The sequence below is a fragment of the Aythya fuligula genome, chromosome 12 (genome assembly GCF_009819795.1).
Source record: "Aythya fuligula isolate bAytFul2 chromosome 12, bAytFul2.pri, whole genome shotgun sequence".
NCBI lineage: Eukaryota > Metazoa > Chordata > Aves > Anseriformes > Anatidae > Aythya > Aythya fuligula.
This window is the reverse complement of record NC_045570.1, coordinates 3,177,948-3,205,487: the sequence shown is the minus strand read 5'-3', so window position 1 is coordinate 3,205,487 and position 27,540 is coordinate 3,177,948.

Sequence of the window (27,540 nt, the reverse complement as noted above, 5' to 3'; positions counted from 1 at the left end):
TTTTCTGCCACTTCAATGCAATCTTGATGTTTCTGTTGACTATGTATCTGGAAAGTTTGCATCCTTCTAATGAACACCACTTAATGAGAAACAAACAGTCAGAAAACAAAGATATGGTATAATAATAAAAAAAAAAAAGTACAGCCTAACACCACCTATTGTTTTACAGTACACTGCAGTTTAGTTCTGGGTGTACCGCAGAACACTGCATAATACAGCTAGAGTTGCCTGGCAACAAACAGGAACTATATCAGAAAGCAGCAAAGGTGTGAATGAGTAAACAGAAGTGACAGTAACGTGAAAATGCCCTGTAAAACCAAGTTTGGTGCTACAATGCCTGACTACACTTTCACAGCATTTCAAATGGAATGTTGGACCAAATTCTGCTCAGTGTTCAAGTGTAATTAAGGTATGTACACATGAACTAGATTTGACTAAAAAAGCTCAGTATAAAATCTAGAGAAAAAACACATTAAAAAAATGCATTACCATCAGTTTAGCTACTAAATACAAATACAAATTAAGAGCCCAGTACTACCTTGAGTAGACGAAATAGGATTGGCATCAGGCTCTCATTTTGTTGCTAAACTCCTGGAAACCAAGCGCGCACACACATGAACACAAATTGTGCACAATTTGAAAGACCAGTGCTCATTTCCCACATTTCTTTCCACTCAGAAACCCCCTCCACTGAGGAACTGAACTGCTTTTCTGCTTTGAGCTTTATTTGTGTATCTGCAAAATTCTTTTGTTACAGACAACTGCCACTTTAACATATAAGCTAACCTTTGAAAAGTGTCCTGAAAAGGATCAAATTTCATAGTGAATAGACTATAAAATATAATTATAGGATTGATATATTAAATATACCTGAGCCAGCCCTTCATCTGGCTTATATCAGAGAAACTCACATGACCCAGCAAAGCTAAGCTACTTCATGATAACTAAGGGTCTTTGTTTCTTAAAATGATGCTGAAATATCATTTCCTCCCTTATCCTTTCCTATAGGTAAGTAAAACTCTAAGACAATGCGATCAAGCAGAGATTGATTAGTCAGAATTACACTGATGTAATGTTGGGGCAGAAAGTTGCATGAGGTCATCTTCCTGAACAGATGGTCCAGAGATATTGGTTTTAACTAGCACATGGTTGAGTAAATAATGTTTAAGTTTTCTTTGAGAGCCTGGGGAGTGAACCAGATAGAGTTGAGTGAAATACCTGTGCCTCCTGCCCACATCATCTGCTACTCCTAGGGTTTTCATTTCCTGCACTGTTTGTGCTTTATCACACGGCTCACTGGTCAGGCAGTCTGTGCCCTTGGTTCAAAAGCTTTTATTGGAAGATTGAGAGAGACGTGAACTTATTTTCAATTTGTAATTTCTTTATATATGTGGTTTGCTTCTTACATGCAAAATCACAGTTAACAGAGACAGAGGCATATGGCTGTATTGCTTTTCACTCAGTAAAATAAGTCTATATGTAATAAAAAATGGCCGTATTAGAATAAAAAAAATCTTCCTAATCAGTTTTATAAATTATGTGGTTTCTGTTCAGATTAAACACCCACTTGAACACACCCATATTTGCCTCCTAAACAGAGAAATTAATTGATTGTACAACATGGACATTGTTAAGCATGTATTTACAATCTCAAAAGGATTAACCTGGTCCTTGTATTACATCATATTTTCTATATATATACACATTTACTATAGCTTTGTTTAGAATAAAAGTAGTTGATGAAAAGTTCAGCAAATTTCACTATGACTTTTTAATGCTTTGAACAGGAATGTCTCCTTTCATAAGCAGCATCAATGACTTCTGGTAATGTCAGATTAGTGTCTGTTCTATCGCATTTACTTTTCATAGTAACAATCCTGGGAATGTCATTGTTACAATATTTAAATGAACACAGTGATGCAAAATGGCATGGTAAGTATGAAAATAAAATGCAAGATTCAAAACCAGGGTAATTATTTACAGACAAGTAAATGAAGACACAACTAAGATAACTTTGACTATAAATTGTTTTCTAGTTAGCTTCGTTACATAATAGTTTAAGACCTTAAAATGACCCCAAAATACTATTGATTCATGACTACAAATTATTATTTTTGGGAAACGCCAAAATAAATACAGAAGCATAATCACAATGTTATACAAAAATGAAAAAAAAATCATTAAATATACTTGCACAGACATTGATGTGATACGGTAACAATGTTTTAAATAAACTGTCTGCATTATCCATGTGTAAGGTGTAGTCAGATGTGTAGGTCACCTGATTATTCATTTATTCGTATTAAACAACTTGCTGCTGCTCCCTTCAGCTTCACTCTATAACTACTGCTGTATGTTGGCAGAACTTCCACATTTCTATTTTTAAAAAAATGTGTACATAATTTTAAGACTTGAATAATTTCTTATTGATGTTTACAACAAAGGTTCAAAGAGAAAACCATAAAGGAAAAAGAGTAAAATTGACATTCTGATTTGTCTCATTACAGCCCACCTTTGAGTTATAGTCATAAAAACAAGAAGAGAGCATCACAGCAATCCAATAAAAGAAAAATGCATACAACTTGGCTGCAAGGCATGTATAACATTTTTTAACCTACAGATGGGTCTGTATCAAAGAATTCAAACTCCATTCTCTTAATGTCCCTCTGTACAGCAGCCAAGGGTGCATGAAGGAACTGGAAGGGATACAGGTGCTCTTTCATGTATCACTTATACAGATAAGAGTCAAGTGAAAAATTCACTTTCAGATTAAAATTCTTATCCCATCTTCCTCTCCACAGTTCAGGACATGGTGATCTGTACTGACTGAGATTTGCATCCCCTCTGATTTCAATATGACAAACATCCAGCTTCCTGTGATTGTTTGCAAATGTTTTTATAGTACCCACATAAGAAGGATGAACTCTTGTGGCAACTATTTCTCTGGAAAAGTTGCAATCAATAGCTTCCAATTTACCAAGCTAGATCCCACTTATAAATATACCCATCCATCAAACTATGTGGTTAGTAATGATCTAGTTTCACTTAAGGCACCACAAGTTGTAAGGTCATTGCTGATATTATTGCAGACAAGTGCTTTTCTCATGTTTTTATGACTGTAATGTCATTCCTGTTTGACTTCACTGACACTACTCATGACAGAATTGCTTATGACATAATTATGGAAATACATAGCTTATTATTGCATAATAGCCTTAAAAATCTCATGCATGCATCATTATGCAAATACGAACAGTGGAGCAAGCGTTGTTGATGTCAATATGTCCATGCCAGAATAAGCTAATAAAATGAAATATAGTCCAATTAGCAGCATGGTGGGCAATCTTACATAAAAGGAGATGTTCAAAGGAGGACGGAGTACTTAAAAATTATGGCAAAAATATGACATACCTTCAGAAAAAAAGTAAAGATTTTTATTCAGTTGATCCCAAGACATGATAACTCAAGAAATTATAGATAATATACATGTCAAATACAAAGTCCTCTAAAACTACATCACTTAATTTAATCTCTGTAAAAGTTATAAAAACTGATCTAAACTAGTCTTGCAGTTACACCTAAAGTTAACAGAGGGGACAGGGAGGGAGAGACCTTCAGACTCCCACAACTAAAATAATTTTATTTTATTTTAAGGCAGTATTTATTACCTTCTGACAGCACTCATATCCCTTCAAGTACTATAGTGAGAACCTATAGCTTAGATAACACATTTTAGAAGACTGTAATTATTTAAGACTTTAGCAATTATTTAAGGCTTTGAACAACCCAGTCTAGTGGTATGTCACTGCCTAAGGGGGTGTGTGTGGGGGGTTGAATTAGATGATCTTTAAGGTCCCTTCCAACCCAAATCATTCTGTGATTCTACATGTATGACAAATCATCCCATCCTAAATGTTACATACATACACAAAATAACCCATATATCCTATTATAAGCCTATTATAAGCCAAATGACCAGGTTATCTCTTTGCTCAGACAGCACAAATCTATTCTCTACATAATAAATAAATAGGGATGATGTGGCAATCTCATGTAGATTACAATGTACTATATTAACTCAAGGAGCACAGTGGTTTGCTGGCTAAATGAAAATATCTCTGGAAGGAAATTGAATTTTGAAAGCTCAATATTCAAGTTTCAAGGGGGAAAAGATGCTTATGTTAACTCTCAGCTGCAGGGATGCCTATCATTATCAGACTTGACTCCTTTCCACTTCCAGCCTCTCTGGCTTCAGAATACCCTGGGAAGCATGGAGCACACAAAAGCATATTAAAGCTTGAGGAAAATGACATTACAGAAGAACTATGCACTTTTAATCAACAAGGGAACCAATAAATATGACATAAATCCAGGACTATGTTTTACTTTGGAAAAAATAGAAAAGTGCTCTTTAAAAGCTACTTTGTTTACCTGCCACATTCTCATTGAAAAAAAACAATTTGCCCCCAGGAGAATAAAAAACGGAGTGAATTTTGATTTGCAATAAGAAATCATTGGGATTTCTATAATATATTTGTTATATTTCCATATATATTTTCATACAGCTTAGAACTGTATGGAAAGTTTAGGGACTTTTCCATTTGGTTTTAAACATATAATTTCCAGAATGAAGAGAAATTGCTTGCTATAACTCTTCAGTACTATACCTCTGAAAATGTATGGTGTGACATACATTAGTCAATATTGTTTCTACTCTATGACTGGCTGACAAGTCAGTTATCTTTTGCAAGAAAATAGCAAACATGAGTTTCACTACAAATGTATTCTGTTTAAGAATCTTTTACTATTCAGAAAAAAATGTTGTAACAAGCAAACAGCAGTGACATGAATTCAAGTTATCTAACTAGTGAAGAGGTCCAGAGTAAGTTGCTACCATTTTCTGCAGTACACTCTGCTTTTTGACCTGTAATAAATCAGTCAAGATGCACTGTTTCTAGGATATACAATATCAAGGTCTCAATCTTTCTATTATCCTAGATGCTGTCACGAAGATGTTGTGCATAGGGACTAGATCTCTGTCTTAAAAGTTAGACTTTCTGAAACTAAATGGCACTGTACTGGTAACATATAAAAAAACAGTACCACCTCATTTAATTTGCAACCCTTTTTTTTTTTTTGAGTCTTTTTTCCTTCAGTCTGCATAGGAAAATAAATTTTATAGTCATCATTGATCAACTACCATCCTCCTGAAGTTCCTGTGAGTCAAGAGAAACCACTAGCATACATTGCACAGGATTTGTTCTGTTTCTACACATGCCAAGTGAAAAAAGAGTAAGGGAAGACACCGGAGAAACGGCAAAAGAAATCAAGGAACATAGGGTTTTGACAGAAAGATGACTGTCTGGAGACATCAGGCTGTTCAGTTTCCTGCTTGCATCAGTCTTACTGCCTACTAGCTGTGAACTGAAGCACAGGGTGGTTGCAGGAGAGAGTGGGACCAGCAAGAACCCAGAGCAGATGGCTGTGAGCACTACGTTGGATGCAGATGCTGACAGGCACATGCACTTGGCATGTATTTTGATTCACTGAAAGCATCTAGGAATTATATACAAACAGTTGCTAAGCAATTTGTTTGCACTGGAAACTACTGGCGCTGGACCAACCAAATAGGCATGAAATGGTGGCAGAGCGTGGGTCTGTTTTGTCCTTTCTTTCTGAATTAAGTGCCTCAGTGAAACCATTCTCAAAGGGAAAACAATACAAAAAAAAAAAAAAAAAAAAAAAAGAAGATACCCAAGAAGATACCCATAGACATATTCACTGAGGTTCAGTTCCTACTTCATCTGTAATGTTACAACATATTACTGGGAAATCACTCTTCTTACACCTGTGACAACATAGACTCAGAGGCCTCAGTGCAAGATTTTGACACTTAAATCAAAAAGCCAAACTCCTGGAAAATGTCACTTGTAATTCTTGCATAAAAAACTTGATTACAAAGGTTCAGCTTACAGTTTTGGAGAAGCCTCTTTGCTACTCAAGAAAATCCAATTAAGAATTGAAAAAAAAAAATAAAAAAAATTTACATCTACTGCTGGTAAGTATATTTTAAAGGTCTGAAGAAGTCAGTACTTTTTTCTTCTTTCACTAGAGCAGTATTGTCCACTACTTTTGGAAAGAAGATATTGTACTTGTCTTGATGCCATAATAGCAGGTCTACCAGATATGCCAAAAGAATGCTTTGCCTTGTGTCCTTTGAGTAGGAACATGGCACTGCTAACAGTTTTACAGAAGTGAAACAAGGTACCTCTGAAATGGCTATAGCCACTGTTATCACTTACACAAAAGCCAATACATATCTGGCATTTCAGCAGAAAGACAACTGCTATTATTTTGGTTGGATATGTTAATTTTTCTCAGTCTGATAAATAATAGAGGATTCTCTGGGTCTCTCTTACATCCCTCTGCACATCACCATGATTAATGTAAAAAAAAAAAAAAAAAAAAAGCCAAGAGCTCTATGCAGATAAACAGGATTTTCTAAAGTAATCCAGCCAAAAGTTAGCTAGATTAGTATTTTCACATTCTCATGTCCACTGATGCATGACTGCAATGTGGACAGCTGCTTGGGATGCCAGGCTCTGCATCTAGGATCCAGCAAACACATTTGGTGCTCAGACATTGCTTCTTTGCTACCCAAGCTCATGTCCATGTGTTCAGGCAGAACTTTGCCTACTCATCACTTGGTCAGACTCTTCAGACTGTTAATTTGAGGGAGGTAGCAAGTGACTACAGGCTTGGATGGACAGGCTGCCCACTCCTAAAGAACCCCTTGCTGCTGTACTAGGCCTCTCTTTTGTAATGTGCTGTTGTGTTCAATGCTTTGTATAACTTCACTCTTACTTTGTTCATTGACACCTAATTAAGGAGGGGAAAAAAGAAAAAGCAGAGGGAAAGAAAATACAGAACTCCTGCTGTATTCCAGAACAACAGGTTCTAACTCTTCTGGTATTTGGCAAAACACAGACACTAGAGGGAAGGTAAAGATGCCTCAAGGATGTACAAATGTCTGGAGACACTTTTCATGTAGAAAAGAGCGGGGAAACCTTAGGGAAAACACCACCATGTAAGATGAAGCAATGAAGAGTGCAGCATCTCTACATTATTATATTTTCATCACAAAGAAATCATGTGCATTTTAAAATTCAAAACAATCCTCTATTCTTACTGAGCTTTCCTATAAGGAATAATATAATAGTGTAATCTAATCTATGCAGAGTATTGTATCAGAAAAATATATCTGATACTACAATGCTCAGGTGCAAAATGAAAACAGAAAAGATGGATAATCTGAAGTTATGCTGTATTCTCATCACATTTTAAACACCTGCATGTTCACAAGAATGTTTTGAAATGTTTCAAATTTGCACCTTTTAAACAATTTTCCTTCAAAAAGACCTTGACAACATAGAAAAATGTAAAATAACTAAATCATATCTCATAGCAAGATAGGAGATGAAAAAAATGGCATTAACTATACCAGTTTGGAGTGTAATGAGTTTTCTAAAACAAAACTTGACTTTTGTCAACCTGACTTTGAAATGCAAGGAAGTATATTAAACTGATGGGTCAGCTCTGGAATCAAACTGGAATTCTGCTACTGGGAATGGATGCCAATCTTGGAGTTTGCCAGCACAATGCACATTGTCCATATGCTACATTTGTGCTGTTTGAGTACTCCCTGGGTGTTGTAGCTATCACCATTAGTTTTTCTGTTACCATGTGACTCTAGTGATATCAATTTAAACTAATGACTTACTTGGGTGTCCTGATATTACCTTATTCACTGAAGAATAAAAAAGTGCCACCCTCTAATCTGAAGCTGTAATTTGAAAATCAATTGTACTGAGGACTCAGCAATCATTATTTTTTGATTCTTGGCCAGTTGGCATTAAAAGACTTCTTACCTGGAAACCATTCTTTCTTGTCACAGTGAAAAACTGCACCCGACTATGTTTTCATAGATAGTTACACAATTAGTTACATAGTTGATACCAATAATAAGAGAAATATCCATGCTGAAAGCCAGTAAGGTCTTAAGCAGCACATTTCATATCACTTCTGCAAAGCATTTTAGATGACTCAGACAAAACTAGCATTCCCCCACTGCTGAAGGTAGCAGTATTGCACTGGCTGTACAAGTTTTGGCACTAAATTTTGGCAGAGTTTGCTATAAACATCCTCTAGAAGGTGGTTAGGTTATTGGGACTTAATTTCTTGATATTTTCTAATTCTCTCTAGCAATTGGAGATTATAGTACGCATACCTAGTTCCATGTTGTTTGTTCCTGGTTGTTTTCATTAGGTAAAAGCACTTTAATATGACTTGTCACCCACATAATTTATTTCTAGGAGAGAAAGCTCTCAAATGCGAGGTGAGCTTCTATTTATACAGAATAGCTTCATTTTAAATGAAGTCATTTTTCTGAAAACCACTGAGGCCTCCCTCTTTGTCCCTTATCTCTTGTTCAAAATATTTAGGCACAACATGGAAGAGATATGATGTTACTGATTTTTGACCTATATTTCTTTATACCGTTATTTGAAAAAAAAAAAAAAAAGGCGGGGGAGGGGGGGGGGAGAAGGAGGGAATCAAGGAACACAGTAAACAAATAAAAATAAAGAACAAATAGAAGAAATTGCTACCTGACCTCTCCTTTTTATTATTGGCCCTATTTTTTTTTCCTTCAGTCAGTGAACTAAATACTGTAATTTTCAAGCAAACCAATATACACTAGTTTACAGCATAATAGTGTAATATGCACTATCAGCTCTGCAACTTAGGGCTGACCTTTTTCCACTCTAGTCAGAACATGAATGTGAAGAGTATCTTTAATATTTTTCCTATTAATGAGCATAAAGTTTCTTAGATTCTGGTCTTTTCAGAGAGGGGATAACTTCAGTGTAAAGGAAGAAGAGAAGGGTACCTTCCTTGTACATGTATTCTGTGTTTGGGCTTCACTTCAGAGATTAGCTAGATTGATAATAAGACTGGTTGGCACAAAAGAAAGATGCCGTTGCAAATGAAAAAGCACCTGAAAGCACTTCATGCTATCTTTCATGGCAATGGTTGATATGAATTGAAAATTGTCCTGAAAAAAAAAAAAAAAACAAAAAAAAACAAACAAACATAGTATTAAGGTAAAGTATTAGTAAAGTATTACTATATTTAAACTTTGCTAATTAATTCTGTGGGACCTCATTTTTTTTCCCACTAAAATTTTTTATAATCTAAAACCCTCTATCACAAATGGAATGTATAACAAAAAGTGATATAATTAAGAGAAAAAAAAAAAAAGTTTTCTAAAGGCACTAGTAGGGAGGCTGGGGGGAAAAAAAATGAAAAAAAAAAAAAAAAAACATTCTTGCTCTTCTGACTGTAACAAGACAGAATTAAAAATCACTGCCCCCACAGAAGTACGTCCCAGACTACTACCCATTTCCTATGCATGGATGCAATGTCTGGAAGAGGGGAAACAAACAAACAAACAAGAAAACTTCTTGTCCCTATTCTTCTGTATTCCAGGAAGATCAACACAATTTGAAGTGGCCAAGAAGCATCAATCACTGCTGTGGCCCAAAAATTATAAGATAGCGCAGGATGTATCCTACCTAAGATACGGTGAAATTAATATAAAAAGAGAAAAGTTAAAGTGATTTGACTGTTTAGCATCTCCTCCAAAAGCTTTTTGTACTGGCTATTTTTCATCCTAGAAGAAAACAGGGAAATACTGCAACTTGATCTTGGGGAAAATTATATGTTCTTGCATTTTGCTTTTCAATGGAATATGAAAGCTTGTGTGGCCAATACAACTAGCAGGTAAATATCAACTCCTTATGGGTTTATGTAACACTGCAAGTATTTTAGACAATCATTTGTTAACACTAGGGTAATTCATATTTGCATTTGAGTAAACACTGGTTTTAGGGCAACTTGTCCAGTAAACGTCAGCATTTCCCTTCTACAACCTAGTAAGTATTTGCAAATTCCTGCTAACATCACTGTAAAATGACCTGCTTACTGTTTTATACAATGATCTCTAATAGCACAGATTGTTAGCAACTCTGGCAACGAATTCTCCTGGCTTGAAATTCTCTTCTCTGAGGAAGGCCAGCATAAGCTTTTGCCAACAACCTTTCTGTAAGGGTGTGAGTGATGCAGAGAAATAGCACTGGTCTGACCTGGGGCTGACTTCACACAAGCAGACATATTAAAAATATTTCACTGCTGTTGTGAGTAGTTAGTAATTCATTAACAAAGCCCTCTGGAGGTTTTTCCAATTATTATTGTTATTGCAGACTTTCTTACTGGGTAAGTAAAAATTAAATTAGTTATTCAGAGAACTGCAATTTACTTTCCAGCTCAGCATTTTTGTATATACATCTTGGTGGGACTGTCCTCCTTACTACAGCATTCATCTTGTATTTGTCTTTCATGTAAATCTTAACTTTTCTTGGTTAGACATTTAAATGATGGGAAGGTGTTTGTTTCCAACAAATGGTAAATAGATTAAACATGCTGTGACTTTGTTTTTGACATAAAGCAGCCATAGACTATACTATGATACACTTAGGTTGAAAATCTACCTAATCAAGACAGTGAAAAAAAACACCGATTCTAACAGAGGTAGGACTTCACTCAGGGAGCTATATCTTTCTGCCACAAATGATTCTATGAATATCAGTGAATTATTTTTGTTGGACTCACTTCCACATAATTAACAGTATCACAATGTGGCATAAAATGAAATGAAGTGGGGAGCTGCATTTCCTAGTCTTTCACAGTGTAATGTGAAATTTTAGAGCTAATATAGTATGTAATTAAAAACTGTGCTCTTCTTAACTCTTGGTACATAAACCAAGTATGTCTTAAAAAATATATATATATTATTAAAGTAAGTTTTAACCAAAAGTACTTTATGAAAGCTTAAAACATTTCCATGCAGGAACACTGAACACTTTTACAATGTATTCTTAAAACATATAAATTCTTCTTAAATATTTCTTTATTAAGTGTTTATTTCTGTTAAGCATTGATAGCTACTTAATATATAGATTTGTTGCAAACAAAACAGCAAGCCTTTTTAATCTAGCACAGTGTTTAGGATAAAGGAGGAAAAGATCCTTCACTACAATTTAAAAAATCAGATTTCAATTTTGCTTTTTGTTACTGCAGATGAAAATAAAAAAATAATGATTCACACATATTATCAAAAGTAATTGAAATTATGAGATGAAGTGAAAGAGGAAAGACCTGCAGCTCTAATAAGGAGGGAGATTCCTCTGACCTGTGCAAAATCTTGACATTCTCAGCAAATCTACTGTCAGACTGTAACATGAATAATCTTTTTGTGAGAGGAGGGAAAATGAAATCTTATCTGGAGTACTATCTATAATGCTGATCATGACCTTTGTCTAAAAAGATGAACTCAACCTGGAAAATCATCAGCAAGGGTATTAGACTGAAAAGGTGCATGGAGAACTTGAAAGCGGATAGTAAAAGAGCTCAGTTCCCTCAGTCTAGCAAAATGAAGGCTGAGAGGAATGTGATGGCTCTTTAAATAAAAGAGGGGAGAGAAGCATCACAGGGAATAGTGAGGGAAGAGCATTTCTTAAGCTAATGAACAGTAAGACCAAACAGAAGCAAACAGGTCATTAATTAATAGAGGCCAAAAATAAGAAACGGGCTTTTCAAAAACCAAAGCAGTGAGGAAACCCCTTCCAGTCATAATCTAGTTCCTTTATTTATCTTTTCTATTCTATTCTATTCATCACATGTAACCAGGAATTAGCCTGTTAACTTAGGTGAGACCCTGAACAAATGATAACAGCTATTACCTATGAGAATGGACCACCTCCAAGACATCCTGCTCCCAAACTTTTGACAATACTAGTGTGTCAGTAGATCTGACCTTTCATTCCTAAACCATTCTGGAGCTCCTATTCCTTCTTATCTTCTTTTCTGAGTAGCAGATATTTCTATCCCACTAACAACAGTTCGACTGTCAGTTGCCATGTGCAGTGGGTGTAATAATCTCACCTGACTCCACCTGCAAGCATTCAAATGTCTTCACAACGTGTATCCTAGCTCTCTTCATTCAACAACACTACAGAGACATCAAGCCTGCCTGTTTATAAAATCAAATTAAACAAGCAGAGCTCATTCACACAGGCTCCCCAGCATAACAGCACAACTTGACAGCTGAGAACCATGGCTTGACAGCTTGGTCTTCACTCAAGAACATTTATTATTGTAGTTCAACCAGGGGAATGTTCCTGTTTAATTACAAATTTGATCTGAAAAATCTTGCCTGGAAAAGAGAAGCTGATAAAGAGGGGAGTTGTTTCTTTGTGTATTTGGGAGGTTTGGGACAATGGAAGTCTTTCATATAAAAAGAAAGCATGCCAAGAAACCTGTATCTCATTTATGTTTCTCTAGGTTTTTTATCTGTGTAAAACTGAGCTTATAACTACCTTCCATCTGTCTCTGTTGATGGTCATAACAGTCACTCATCTATGATGAAAATTTGCAGATATAAATGTCTGTAAGCACATCAAAGGAGAACAGGGCAAAGGTTGAATGTGCACAATTAGGAGTCATCAGGCAATATTAAGAGAAGATATAGTTACTGTGTCTATCAACAAAGAGCTAATGACACTTACATCTGTTAGCTCACCAGAAAGTCTTCAAAGAGACGCCATGGAAAAATTCTATCACTGGCAAATTTTAAGTTGAACTTGGCTTAACACAGAAAACATCACTATTTTAGAAGGAAATCAGCAAACTCACTCCCCTAAAGAGACTAAGGATAGTTCTGAAGAAAAAAAAAAAAAAAATGTAATAAAAAAGGGCGTTCAGTACCAAGATGAAATGAAAATCTTTTGAAAAGAGACTTCTGTGTAGTAGAATGGGAAGAAGACACCATTCTCCTAAACAGAATGCTTGTATTTACAAGGCCTTTCCTAAGATATGGTTCTTTAGAGAAAGGACTTTAAGACACACACCTGAATTATAGGAAACATGTCTAATTACCACTCCGCTCTCTCCCTGCCAATCCTTGAACTGGCAAGAAAAAGGAAGTGTTGCTGTTTATTTCATTTAAATGCTACTTGCCTGACTTGTGATTCAGCGTATTTCCTTTGTAACACCAAATTTTTCACTTCACAGCTGCACAGACATTTTCTTCAAAGTGTTTTATCAGGGCGTTTTAGATTATTAAGCACTAACTACTTTCTTCCCTCATCTCCTGCTACTAAAAAAAGACTTGCATCTTAAATGTTAATTATGCATTTGCAGGCAGTCTAAATGACTCAGGGGACTGAAATCTGACTCAAGCTTTTTGTCGTCAGGTCATCAGTTCAAAACCTGACTCAGATCAGCAGTGACTGGAAGCTTCCACATTTCAACAGCTGTTTAAATGACCTATATGAAAAAATATAACAATATATTCAAGTCAGTTTTGGGCGGAAAAGCACCCAGGTCTTAAAACTCATGCACAGAACTGACATTAATTGAGATCTCTGCTACTAGACCCCAAGGGGACAGCAGGTCTGGAAACTGAACTGTCTTACTCTGTAATATCCTCTGGAATAGGAATGAAAAAACTCAAGATGGAACAGAAGAGGAAAGTTTGTACTTTTGGGGCTTCACCTGTTCCTGTGTTTCAACAGAGTGAAAGGTGGCCAGTATGGCCACTAATCAATTGTAGAGGAATATGTTCAGTTTGAAAACTGAAGGTCAATATATTAACAGGACACAGTTTATTATTCTACGCTTGATAACTGCCTTTTTTATACACAGATTGTAGGAACTAAGAGATCACCCTTAGGAGCCTTCTTCAGAAAAAAACACACAGATTTATTAATTTTAATACATTTAAATTCCATATCAAGTAACAAACACTTCAATTTTCCCTATTCCCTTTCAAAAAATGATATTTTTCTGTACATTCATACTAACTTTCCCTGTTATAAAGAAGTATCAAAATGCAAAAGTGCTATAAACCTTTTTTTTTTTGGTTTTATGTCAAAATTTCATCAGTTCTGTGGATAAAAAATGACAATCCAGACATTTTTGACTGGTCTTAATAAAGGCAAGCTACATTCTCTTGTATTTGAAATTGTGCCCTTGAGCAGTGTGAAGAGCCAAAATATAGTCATATGGATTTCCTCTGCTCCCTGGGGGAAGGGAAGCTTTCAATTCTTCTACAAATGGAAGAGCTCACACCCCCATGAACTGCAGAGGCAGCCAAGGAGAGGAGATAGCTGGTGAAGCAGAAAAGTGTTTCACTTTCCCTTATCAATTCTCAGCTCAACTGGGACTTCTCTAACCTGGCTGAAACTGGACCAACCACAGCTTCAGAATAAAGTCAATAATTTCTCTAACAGAAGTTCTCACCCCTGTTTTGTGTAGGTCTTTTTAAAAGAACTTAATTCAGAAACTGCAAGGATCTGCATTTTTGAGTCCAGTCTGTAAGTTCCTGTTCAAAGTATAGCCTGATGTACAATTCTCAGATTTATAATTTCTGTCTCATAAACAAGGACTGTGTACAGTTTGTGGGGAAATGGCAGATCTGATGTGCATATGCATTCTTGGGATAAATAAAAACAAAAAACAACAAGATTTCCATGTATAATCCCACACTCAGAAAAATAGCCCCAGCATGCATACAAGATATGCATTGTCTGTAGCCTCACCTTCTCTTGGTTGGTAAATCAGACTGTGTGTATAGTACTCAGACAGAGACAGAGTCCACACTAAAATATCTTTGTTGCTTTAAAGCTGTTGGATTTTATGTTTTCAAAATACCAATGTCCCAATGGCCTGCTATAAGAATTCTCTGCCTACAAAATGTTACTTTTAATTCTAAGTAATCAATTGACATATGTACTTAGTACTTTTGCAAATAATTTATTGAAACAACCACTAATATAATCAGTTTTGTAAAAAGGCATACTTAAGTTAGTACAGTATGCACCATCCTTCAAAAAAAAATCTAAATCAGATAAGATGTTAAATGACCTACAATATTCAGTTTTGTAATGAAAACAAACAAACAAACAAACAAAAAAACCTGTTTGTAATTATTGAACAGATACAATTCACTAAGTTTTCATGCTTTGCTACCTTGCGCATACACACGCCAAATGCCAGGAGGTAACCCTAATAAGCCCCTGCAGCTTCATATAAATATCTTTGTACAGTCACCTAGTCTTTAGGCACAAGAACTACCTTTGTTGCCATAAATAAAAAGGTACATCTGCAATTACTAGAACCTGGTGACCAAGTATGATTTTAACATACCAGGTTTTTCAGACTCCTGTAGGAAACCAAAGGTCTTACACCTCAGTTACCTTCTTTGGGGATGTAATTATTTCACAGAAAGGGGGTGCAAAAAACAGTACACCAGAGGGCTGTACCCTGTGCCATCAGCCCTAAATGAATACAGACAGGATCAGTTAATCAGAACTTTTTCTACATACATTTAAATACACACAGATCGCATTTACCTATGCTTTTAAGTTGGAAAGACAGCTGGCAAAAAGTGACTGATAAACATCCTTAATCTTCAGAAAACAATAGAAAATGAATCTATACTAAAGAAAAATCTCATTTTCTAGATATCTGGGCAAGAGCTACTTGGGCAGTTTATTTCTTTGACTTGTCTCTGAGTACAAAACTGAGTGAGAAAAATTCGAACATTGTGTGGCTGTAGGAGACACAGCCAACTGGAATTGGCAGAATGGGCAGCAAAACCAGTTTGCTAAATCTGGATGATCCTTTTACTGTAGGTTAACAAATACCTGAGGAAAGGATGCCAAAACAGTGCCATCCTCCCCTGAACCCTAAAAAACAGGAAAATCCTATCCAAGAAAACTATTCAGTCACACACAATTCACAAAAGACAGATTTTGTAGCCAGGTACAGCTAAACTGTCTTCAACACAAGTCCAGTCAGACTCTGCCTGCCTACAACATTAAGGCCCAAAATCTTTGTATGCTGCAAGTGCAGATTCAGAAAAGGGGGGTTTTGCATTCTGTGATAGAAGCTGAAAAGATTTTTTTTAGTTAAATTCACCGTTCTAGCATAGTCATTCAGACATCACAAATAATGGTAACATCAGAATTCTAATTAACTTCAAGGTTGGGAGTTTCTGACTCTGTTCTTGTTTTTGAAACCTAACAAACATCACCTGGTGAAGGAATTTCATGTGTTAGAGCCTCTTCAATAGAGCAAAGCTGTTTAAGGTTTGATAATTTTTAAATTCTGCAAGGCTCTAAGCTGTTAGGTACAAAAATAGCAGGAGTAAAAAAGTGGTTTCTTGTGACAGTCACCAGTTAAAAAGGAAAATACTTAGGTTGGTTGGTCAGGGGATTTATAGCCTAGCAATTAACAAAACTTCTCAATATTCTGAAATGTGGAGTTTAAATAGAACCCAGATGCTTCATGAAAACATTCAATATAGAAATACTGCCCTTATAATCCCTTATGAGTTTGGCATAGAGACATGGAAACAATGCTATAGAGGAAAATAGTTTGACACACTGTTTTAAACAGAATAGGGCCTGATTCCTCAATATACTTTTAAAGTCTGTACTGTCACTATTAGGAGCCTTAGACAGAATTGGGCCCAGATCCTCTTTCTGAACTCCTATGTAGTTTGGATTCATATGCTACTCAGTTTTATTAATGTTTCTACATCCTTTGCAACTCCTGTGTCTAAGCAATCACACACACATGCTTCTAACTTAAATCTCTTTTGATGATGAAATCTTCAAAACTGTTCATTCCTTCTCAATCTGTAACGCTTTTAAATGAAACAGACCCCTAGTAATTTTGACAAATTGTAAGTAAAGTATGCTCCCAATGTTTGATCTTTCACAGTTTTGATCTCCCTGGTAGCTGCTTCTATGCTGACATTGTACCTACGCAAACAAAGTAACCAAAATATTTTCTCATTGTCAGCATTGTTTGTTAAAATATATATGTATTAACAAGTAGTGAAAAACAGAATAGACAGTCATACTGTAGTGATAACTTCATGATTGCTATTTCCCCAGAAAATTTAGCTAGGCAATGAAGAAAAAGATAATCTGGCTCAGCCGCAGCTGAATCAGGTGCTCCACAAGTGATCAAAGTATTGATCCTGACTTCTTTTTTAATCTTTTACCTGTTTTCATTTCCCATGCTGCAAGCTGATTCATGTAGTAATTAGATATTGCTGTATCTACATCACATTTTGCTGTTCCTTAGAATCATCTTCGTTTGCATATTTTTAAATTTATTTCTATTTTTTAAGCATGTATAAATAACTGATGGTAGAAAGAAAAGGAATTGTAGCTAGTGCTCAGTGATGAGGTCAGAGGCAATTGATACAGACTGAAATACAGGAAATTCCACTTTAAAAAAAAAAAAAAAAAAAAAAGCTGTGAGGATTGTCACAAACTGGTAGAAGTTATCCAGATGCTGATTGTAGATACCTCTTTCTTGGACATATTCAAAACTCCACTGGACACAGCCCTGAGCATAATTCTCTAAGCAGACCCTGCTTTGAACAGGAAAGTGGTGGACTAGGCTCTTCAGAAGCCCCCTCAAACCTCAAATACTCTGATTCTATGGTTCTCTAATTCTATAATTCTAGGAATAAGTTAATAATTACAGCAAATACTGTATAATGAGAATCTGAAATAGATTCAGGTGACAGGACGAGGGGGAATGGGCTTAAGTTGAGCCAGGGGAGTTTTAGGTTAGATGTTAGGAAGAACTTCTTTACTGAAAGGGTTGTGAGGCATTGGAACAGGCTGCCCAGGGAAGTGGTGGAGTCACCATCCCTGGAGGTCTTCAAAAGACGTTTAGATGTAGAGCTTAGGGATATGGTTTAGTGGGGATTGTTAGCGTTAGGTCAGAGGTTGGACTCGATGATCTTGAGGTCTCTTCCAACCTAGAAATTCTGTGATTCTGTGATATCTGTGATATATGTGAAGTTTCCACTCAAGTGCACTGGAGATCACAGAAATTTCAGTAATGCAGTAGACATTCACTGGCAACCCTGGAATAAGTTCCTGGTTGAGAACAAAGCTAGCAGATGTTTCTACCAACTTTGATATAGCCTTATTCTAGGGGTCATAGACTGCAGTCTTCTACCCGCATATAGCATAGAGCACATGCACATCAATAATGGACTGGGTAAAACGTGATCCTTGTGCTGTTTGGTCTTGCATTTCTGCTGGTGCTGATAGATGCAGTTTTGCATACAGATTTAGAACCACATTTCTCCCCTCAAGTCTGCCTTTTCTTTTGATCCTGCTATTGCAGGTGTTTGCTGCTAACAGCTCCTGATCTCATGTCTGGTCTGAACACTGCTCTACACATCAATGGGCCTCTTACTTAATGCATGGCCGATGAATTGTGACAGTCAATTTACTCTGTTCTCATTCGCTTGAAAAAGAAGCATGAAGTTAAGGCAGTACGCTAGTATGCACATGGCAAGTGCATATGCTATTTTTGTTCTGCCACTAGGACATAATCTGGAAAAGAGTAACAAGAAGGGCAACAGCATATCCGTAGTACAGGTATTTCTCTCTAGGCAAGCCTGCCTATGCAGGACTAATATTTACATCGCAGCTTGCTGGATGCTTTCTTTTGCATGTGTTATCAGTGGGAGGTACTTTTGTATACATAGGTGGAATTAGCCTTCTATCCAAAGTCTACAAGAAAAACAAAACCCTAGAAGCAATAGTCTAGAAAATTTTCCCACACTAAAATAAACACCTTTCTTCGTACTCGAAACTGTGGTGCCTACCTATTCACAGCCTGGTTGGCGTTGGAGACTGCATTTTGTTTTGTTGTCAGACTCCTGTCTGGAAAACTTTCTTCTAAACTGCAGAGCATTCTTGCATCTTCTCCAGATTAATCTGAAATCCAGAGAAGGTGACAAGAAAAATTTTTGTACCTAACATGGTACAAGTAGAGCAGGCTGATAAACTTTGATCGTGCATTTAAATGGAGCACCTGGGGAGAGGAGGGAAAAAAAAAATAAATGACCACTTCTCAAGACAAAGCAATTTCTCAAGAGTGAATTCCAAGCAGGTAGTAACTAAGCAACAGACCACCTGAACAGGGTCTTTGATCACTTGACAAAGCAGATCAGAGCAAGACAAGGGAAAGAGAAGTAGAGATTATGGGGCGGGGGGAGGGGGGCAGGGACTTTTATTTTCTTGGTTTATTAGAGAGAAAGACGGAAAATATACCAAGAGACACTACAAAAAGCAACTTTATGATTTGGAGAAGATGGCAGCTGTAGGAAGCATCTCATGGACATTTTAGTAACCACAATTTATACTTTTAGCTGCTTCTTCTACTTCTACCTCTCTTGCTTCACACAGTGTTGATAGGAATACTTGCGGAACTGGAGAAGAATACCACCTCTTCCTAATTCCAGGCTTGACAGAAGACAATTCTCTGCCCTTAGCCCACCCAGTACCCTTGTGGAAAGAAACGCTGGCCAGTGAAGAAGAAAAAGAGATAGAGGTACAGAATACCAGAGGAGCTGCAGCGATGAACAGCAGCAAAGCTGCTGAAGCCTTGGGTGTAGACCGTTTCATGATGTAGATGCATACAAAGAGTTTAGAGGGTTTTGGTAACAGCAAAAAAAAAAAAAAAAAAAAAAAAAAAAAAGGAAAAAAAAAAGGAAAAAAGAAACCAACGCAATACCAAATGACTGCACTGACTATAACACTTGATTTTACCTGTTGAGGCTGGCAATACTACGAGGTATGTCTCCTCTCATTACTCATCACCTCTACCAGGATTGAGGAAAACTGTTTTTATCCTGCTTGCCATATGAATTAAAATTGCATTTGAAGTTGAAAATTGGGCAAAAGGACAAGATTAGGCCCTGGATTTGTAAGCATTTATTTTGGGGAAATAACTTGTACTGGCCTCACAGACAGAAAATGAAAGAGAAATAGAATCATGAGGTCAGTAGTCAGGTTGTGCTTCTTTTTGTGAGGAACCTTGCTATCTTTTCTAGTGCTTAACAAAGTAGCTACACTCCTGAGGGAAAACAGAGGAGAACATTTTAATTAAAAATGAACATCCACAAAACTTTATAAGCCATTTTTGCAATTTCATTATTCCAGCTAAAGAAGAAAGATACTAAAATATTATTAACATCCCTTAAAATATTTATTAAGGGAGATTTAAATTAGCTCAGTCCAGCACTACTGGAATGATTCCATTCCTTTGTTATATCCAAAGTAAGGACTAAAACAATATTAGACTAACAGCAAAAGCATTGATGATACAACCTAGTTTCAGAGGTTCTGAAGAGTTTATTTTCCTCAATAATTGATAATTATTAAACTAAAGAATTTCTCTTTATTAACTACAGAGTCCACTCAAGATCCTGGGGATCCTGAACCACTGCTTTTTCTCTGCAATTTAAGAACTGCTGCAAATGACAATGACACAGCATAAAATGTCATATGTGTGGTGAGTACAATTAAAGATTTTCTCTCTGCATTTGTTTGAAGACTGACAGCTCAGCCAACAGGGCAGCCAGGTTTATGCAGCTTTCTGTAAGCTCATTGACAGTTTTCCCTGTGAAACTCTCTTCATAGTTCTCTTCATCAGGTAAAATCCTTCTGAACCTTTGTCAGACGGCTCTTTCAAGAGCAAACAGGATGGGGAGTCCGACCATGAGCAGCTATGAAGTCTCATTAAAAAAAGTCTTTCACACTGTTGTCCTTGTTCTGCATTATAATGATGGTTTGCCATAAAGTGCAAAGAAATGTTATTCTAATGAACAGAGGAGAGCCACCACTACACTAAGGCATGATTAATGAGCTGAAGCTGTTCGTGAAGTCATTTTACATGTCTGGCTGGTGACCTTTGAATTTGAAGAATTTTATTGCATGTAAAGTATAATAGGAGAAATTATTTGGTTAGCATACAAGGTATTCATAGTTTAACAAAGGGATGTGGAACGGGTTATGGTCCAGGAGAACAGGCAATAATGACATTAAAAACAAACAAACGATTACTTCTTTCCCATCCTCTTTTTAATCTTCCTTCAATTCAAACAAAACTGAGGACATGATTCTCTGCCATGAGCTTACCCATGGCTAGGAGTACTTGATCATAAGCAAACAAGACTGTAGCTGACAAACTTCCCTTCCCTTGGAAAGACCAGAGAACTATGGACTTCACAGCAGCTGAGGGAAGATTCAACTTTCTGGGTTGCCAGATGACACAGAAAAGAATTAAGAAAATTAAGTTTTTCCCTCCAGAGGTCTAAACTCAGTGCATTAGATCATTTCAGAGGTCCCACGGCTTTGAGAACCCCAGCCTGTGTCTCAGTGACCCACACTGTCAGAAGCCACCAGCAACCCCTTTCTCTCATGCAGGGCTGGGGTCAGTGAAGGCTGAGGCTGGGACTGCTGGATGACTCATACAGAAAGAACTGGAATTGCTTACACAGTTAGGACTGTCCCAGTTTCACCAGGCTATCTGGGAACTGTAACCCCCACAAGTCTATACAAAGCCAATAAAAGCACAAATCACTAACCATCTACTTGGCTGCTTTCATATATGCCAAGTTGGGTCTGCTTTTGTGCAACTGAACAGAAGAGGAAATAGGGTTCGGGAGACTTTGCTAGTGCTCCAGAAATTTTTCTACCTTCCAATTTCTTCTTATGGCCCTGCTTCTCAGCATGTGGGGTGCACTTCACTGACTAAAAAAAGCATAATGAGGTACAAAATATTTCCCACAAGGAGTCACATACCCTGGTGAGGCTCGAAAGCATTCCTGATTGACCGAGTAGGGTGCCAGCTGGTGGCAGGAACACCCCTCCTCTCGCAGCAGAAGTGGCAGGCCCACCCACTGGTGCTGAGCAGACCTACAGTACTATTTACTGTACAGTTTTGAATATAAAGGAAATGAACAAAGCTGGTAGCAGGCAGTATGTGAAGGACACAATGAGAAGGGATTGATTAGCTACTTTGTTCAAACTGTGTAATGATCAAAATGACGAATGATCAAAGGCAGCAAAGGACACTACATGTGGCACTGCAAGAATTCATCTACTCTTTTATATACTGCTGCTTCCAGGGTGAGGTAAAAACAGAAATTCTACCTGTTCTGGCACCTGCAAGAGGGAAGGAGAGGACAGAAGCTAAAAATACTATTAGCCTAGTTTAAAAACAAAATACTGACTTAGTTCCTTTCTGCATAGGACATAAGTGTCTGTTAGTGTTTTCTGGCTCTGTTGTATTTTCATTTGTAAATAAAATAAAAATTAAAAAAAAAAAATTGTAAATAAAATTAAAAAAACAAACACGTAAATGGGCCTCAACCCTAAGTATTCAGCTGAGAATCCTTCCTATTCAACTGCCATCCCCTGGCTTAGAGATCTGTTTGTTTCTAGACTATGAGAACTTACATCAGACAAAAGAGTTTGGGCATGGAAATGAAAACTGGTTGGTGCTTTTCAGTCTCAAAACCAGGGAAAGCAGTCAAACACTAGGTAGAGAAAGGAATAGAAGAAGTTTTTCCATTCTCTCTGGATCTTCACTCAGTATAGACTAAATCACAATAAAAGCTTGTATTTTCTTTTGCATCTTTTCTTGTATTACATGAATGGATAGACAAGGGGAATCATGTTTCTTCCCTTTTTCCTTCAAAAATAGTGACAAATTCTTGCAACCCAATTCCCTTTATGGTTTTCCACCTACTCTCATTTGACTTTAGTTTCTAGAGCTTCCTTTCAATTACTGATCACAATACTGCTACAGTATCGTGAAGCCTTTAAACAGCCATAAGGCAATATTACCTCTAAAAGAAGCAGTTTCTGTTCTCCCTCTCTCTAGCCTCAACCTGTAATTTCTTTCCTTCTTTTGTGTCAGAGTATTTTCAAGGCCAGGTGGAAAACCAGATCAGCAAACCTAACTATAGCAAAACTAATCCAGTCTTCTTTTGCCAGTTTAATTTAAAGCCAACTTGTTCCCTTTTGTTGCCAATTAAGGGGAATTCATAAGATCTCATAAAGGAGGACTGGAACAAACTCCGGAGGTAGGGCAAGATGAGAAGTCCTATTTTAAAAGTGAAGTCACCTTATGTTGGCTTGGAATACCTACTAAACTATGGCCCCTGACATAGATGCAGCCACAACAGATACACTATCATGGACCCAAGAAATGACTCCATTATCAAGTTCTAGCAAGGGTAACATCTTCCCACAGAAAACAATTCTCTGATGGATCTGTATTTTTCTGACAAAAGCAGTGAAAGGGCAACTTTTTCAATGCTCTTCCCTGTTAAGTATTTTCAACACCTGATACACAGCTGTACACATGCTTTAGGCAAGTTTAGGTGCTTGGGAACACATACTACTCTGCAACAAGAACTACTTATTTTCCAGAGAACCCCTCTATAGGAGCCAGGCAGCCTGTCTCTTGGCAGACTTAACAATGATACAGTACAGTGAGAAAATGTGATTAGTCCAAGGTGTTAGTATGACATCTGTAGATTTTGAGAATTCACTAGTGGGGTATTACACCAGGGATTTTTTTTCCATGATATGGAATAGTACAGTTCAAATTGTCTAATGAGAGCAGAAGAGCTAAGTGGGATTTGATATTTTGCTTAATGAGGTGTGCAGAAAATTGCTAATGGATTTAATCTGCATAAATTTCTTCTAGCATACATATTCTCATGCACCCACACACATTCACCCTAAAACTCAATTGTTAATGATGAATTTCATTTGTTCCCACATCAGAATTAAGAATATTTAATGAATTGTAATATATAGTTAATTATCATATTCATCACTTAGACCCTATATTGAAGCTGGGCAGGGGAGGTAACTCCTGTTACAGTTATAGCAAATGTGGTAATGTGACAAACACCCTGTGTAAATGCAGGCACCTGAAGATATGGCTTGCAACAAATGTTATAAATGCTAAGTAATCAGGGTGCATTCCCAAGGGGAGATTAATTCTTTTAGTTGTAAAGCATCTTTAGTGGATGATACCTTCTCACACAGAATACTTTCTCATACTTTCTCATACACTAAAATATAATCAGAGTGGGGCAAAAAAGTATCAAACATTGATAAACCCCTAGCAAATCTGGAAAAGAAAATGTAAGCAATTCATTGGTTACCAGAAAGGGTTCATTCTATCACTAATTTCACTTGACGCTGCATAGAATGGAAGTCAGGCAAGAAACAGGAAATACTTTCATCAGCAAAGGAAATGTATACAATGTGTGGAATAGCATTATTCACCCAAGAAGGAAAATTCGTGTAAAGGAGAGGGAATGTAAAGTGCCCAGCAGGGCACTTTAGCTTTATTAGCACAAACCTAAGGTTGTAATGAAGAAAAAAAATGTCTAATTTCACACAAGGCTCCTTAATCTCTTGCTACTAGCAACTAATAACAGATTTGGTTTTGAACCTTAACAAATCCTTCTGCATGGAGCAATTGTCCAATCATGCCAATTACAGGTTTGTGAATTAACTGTTTCTGTAGTTAAAGAAGGAGTTGTGAACTAAATAGACAAGGCATATGGGATGGAAGTTACTTCAGGGGTGAATCTGACCCACCGTTCATTAGTTAAGCACCAACATGTCTCTGATTCCTTTTTTATCTTTGGTGGAAAACATTTATTGTTTTTTGTTGGTAGTCAGCAAACATCTATGATACAATAATTAGCAAGACATCTCTGGATTGCTTGTTGAAGCGTATCATCTTAGAAAGGTAGGGGAAGAGGAAATTAAAACAAGAGTGCATCAGTGAGCTGGTAGTAGTTTCAGGAGATTTGCATTGCTCCTGCCTCTGGATATCCTTGTGGGGCTAGCCATAGAGACGCATGTACAAGAGACAGGTAGAAAATGGACAAAAAGACATGCAGAGGCTCTTGTACAGATGAATGAAGTTAAAGATTTCAGAAGAAAATATTTTTGGACTTGCTGAATGCAGCCATTCAATATAACTTACAAAAGATTTGTATTCATTAGCAACAAATCTCAAATCTCTTTTGGACCCTATCATTACTTGCATTCTATCTTATTTTGCCCTTAGAATTTATATTTCAATTTTGCTGAAATTTATTGTATTGCTTGCTTTTCAAGAAAAATGTCCCATAAATGTATTATGATGACAAATACCTATATTAAATGTAATACAATATCATGACATTTGTATCTGAGGCTTATTTTCTAAAACCACTAGACAAGAGTATTATTCCCATGACTCTGTACCATTCAATATTTTTATTCACATTTGGTTTGTATAATCTAGCATCCTTAAGAAAAATATTTCAGATAGGGATTAAGATAATAAGAGCAAATTTAAATGGAAATATTCCATGTCCAGAAATAATTATATCTCATCTGACAATAAGCACTTCTTTCCTGAGCTACCTATTACCTATTCATGTGAATAAAATAACAAGACCATCTGGCAATTTCCAAAAAAAGTTACAGTCACCACCTCTGTTGCTCCTGGCCTTTGCGGAGAACATCACAGAGGCTTGATACATCAGGCATGAGGAGCTGAGCAGTTTCATTCTTTCTGTTATACACACGCAGTTTATTCCTGTCTTTAACCAGTGCATCTCAGGACTCCAGAGTTACTCAAACGCCCTTCATCAATAATGTTATTCCATAATAAAGGAGAGCATGAATTTCAAGTAAAATATGTATTTAGAGCAACTCTGTGGACTCTCTGCCTTATTATGAAGGCATAAGGCACCTTCAAAGTGGGAGTCATGTGGAGATAACAGTTTCTTATTTTTAGGGAAACAACTGAGTATATTCATGCTGTACTTTGAATATAGATTGGCAGCTAAATTCCAGCCAAAATTCACCTCCAGGTTTGCACTGGGGCAAGCTTCAGACAACTTGATGGAGATGAGGTAAGAGTATTATCCCTTCCACACCGTACCACAGTTTGCAACTCAGGTGTATGAGTATATTATGCCACGTACAGTCACCATCACTAATCATATTTGTTATTCTTCCTGCAGTATCACACATTTGACATTGAACAGGCAGCCCTGGACCATTTCTGCAAGGACTTTGCTTTAACATTGCCTGCCATCAGGGCATATAGACGTGATCTGTGCCAATCAACAGACACCCCACAAGCAGTAGGTGGATGAAAGTGGGTCAGGGAGTACAACAAGCTTTAATCCACTCTCACCTCGGCCACAAAGGTGAAGCACTATGAGTTGAGGCAGTGCCTGTATAAAAAACTATCAAGGCATTTTACTGTTTGTTTCTAGCAAATGTGCACATTTAGGAAACACTAAGGAATATTGGCTATGCTTCTAAGCTGCCTTGGGAAGGTCTTTTCAGGTTTAAAACTGTAGCAGTAAAATAGACTTACTTTTTCCATAGAGGTGTAAATCCCCACCTGCCAATGCCAATTGACTCCAGTCATACAGACAGTAACATTTAGATAGGTTTCCTGGGCTTTCTGCCATTCATTGTGCAATGGTAGCACATGAAGACAAAGTTTATAGTGATCTAGCTTTCAATAAAACAACCATTCACAGGTAGGGAGTGTTCCAAACATGAATTTGAATGGTCTTCTAATATTCTCAAAACTCTCCCTTTCCACAACCCCTTCCCCAGCTCCATGTATTAAGCCATGGAGCAATTCAGTCTCCCTTCACTGCCTCCCCTTGCTGCCCCCTACAAAGCTCTGCCATAATGTATTTAATTAAATACATTTTAAAATAAAACACAAAACTTTCAAAAATATGTGAAAAAAGCTTTGGTTTTATACCACTTAGATGAACTATGGGAGAACTCTTTTGGAAATAAATTCTATTATACTGAATTTCTGAATAAAACAATGTAAAGAATTGAATCTGCAAATGTTTCAACTTTTACCCATGAAGAAAACTGAATCAGATTACACTAGTGACAAATTACTAGTTTGTTTTATATGCACCCACGATTTTATTCCTTAGAGATTTATGAGGAGATTTTTATTTTTTTTTTTTTTTTTTAACTTCAGTAGAGTGTCCATGCACCCCTAAAACAAAATTATATAGCTGGATCTCAAAGCTAAAAAGAAAGATATCCAGTATCAGATATCTAGATATCAAATATCTGGGACCTAGTCCTAGAATTTTAAATTAATATTTTTCACTTTAGTGTTGCAATAAATAAAACAAAATCTATTCATATAATCCCTAATCTCCAAATACAGCTGTGACAGTTTTGATAATGATTTGCATGTACAGATTTTTTCCTTTCTTTTTGAAAAGGTGATACCTGTACATTAAATTAGCTTACGCTGATTCCTTAGTCCACCTTTCAAATGCAGAAGTAATGTACTGCATGACAATTGCCCTCTGGTTTCCATAATGCAGTCCATTTTTAGCAAACACTTACATTGACTAATTTGGAGTAGATCATAGAGCTGTTTTGACTCAGGTAGTGAAAGCAATTCTAGTGAAAGCAAGTACTGTTAGTTATATTGGCTATTGTTTATGACAGCATA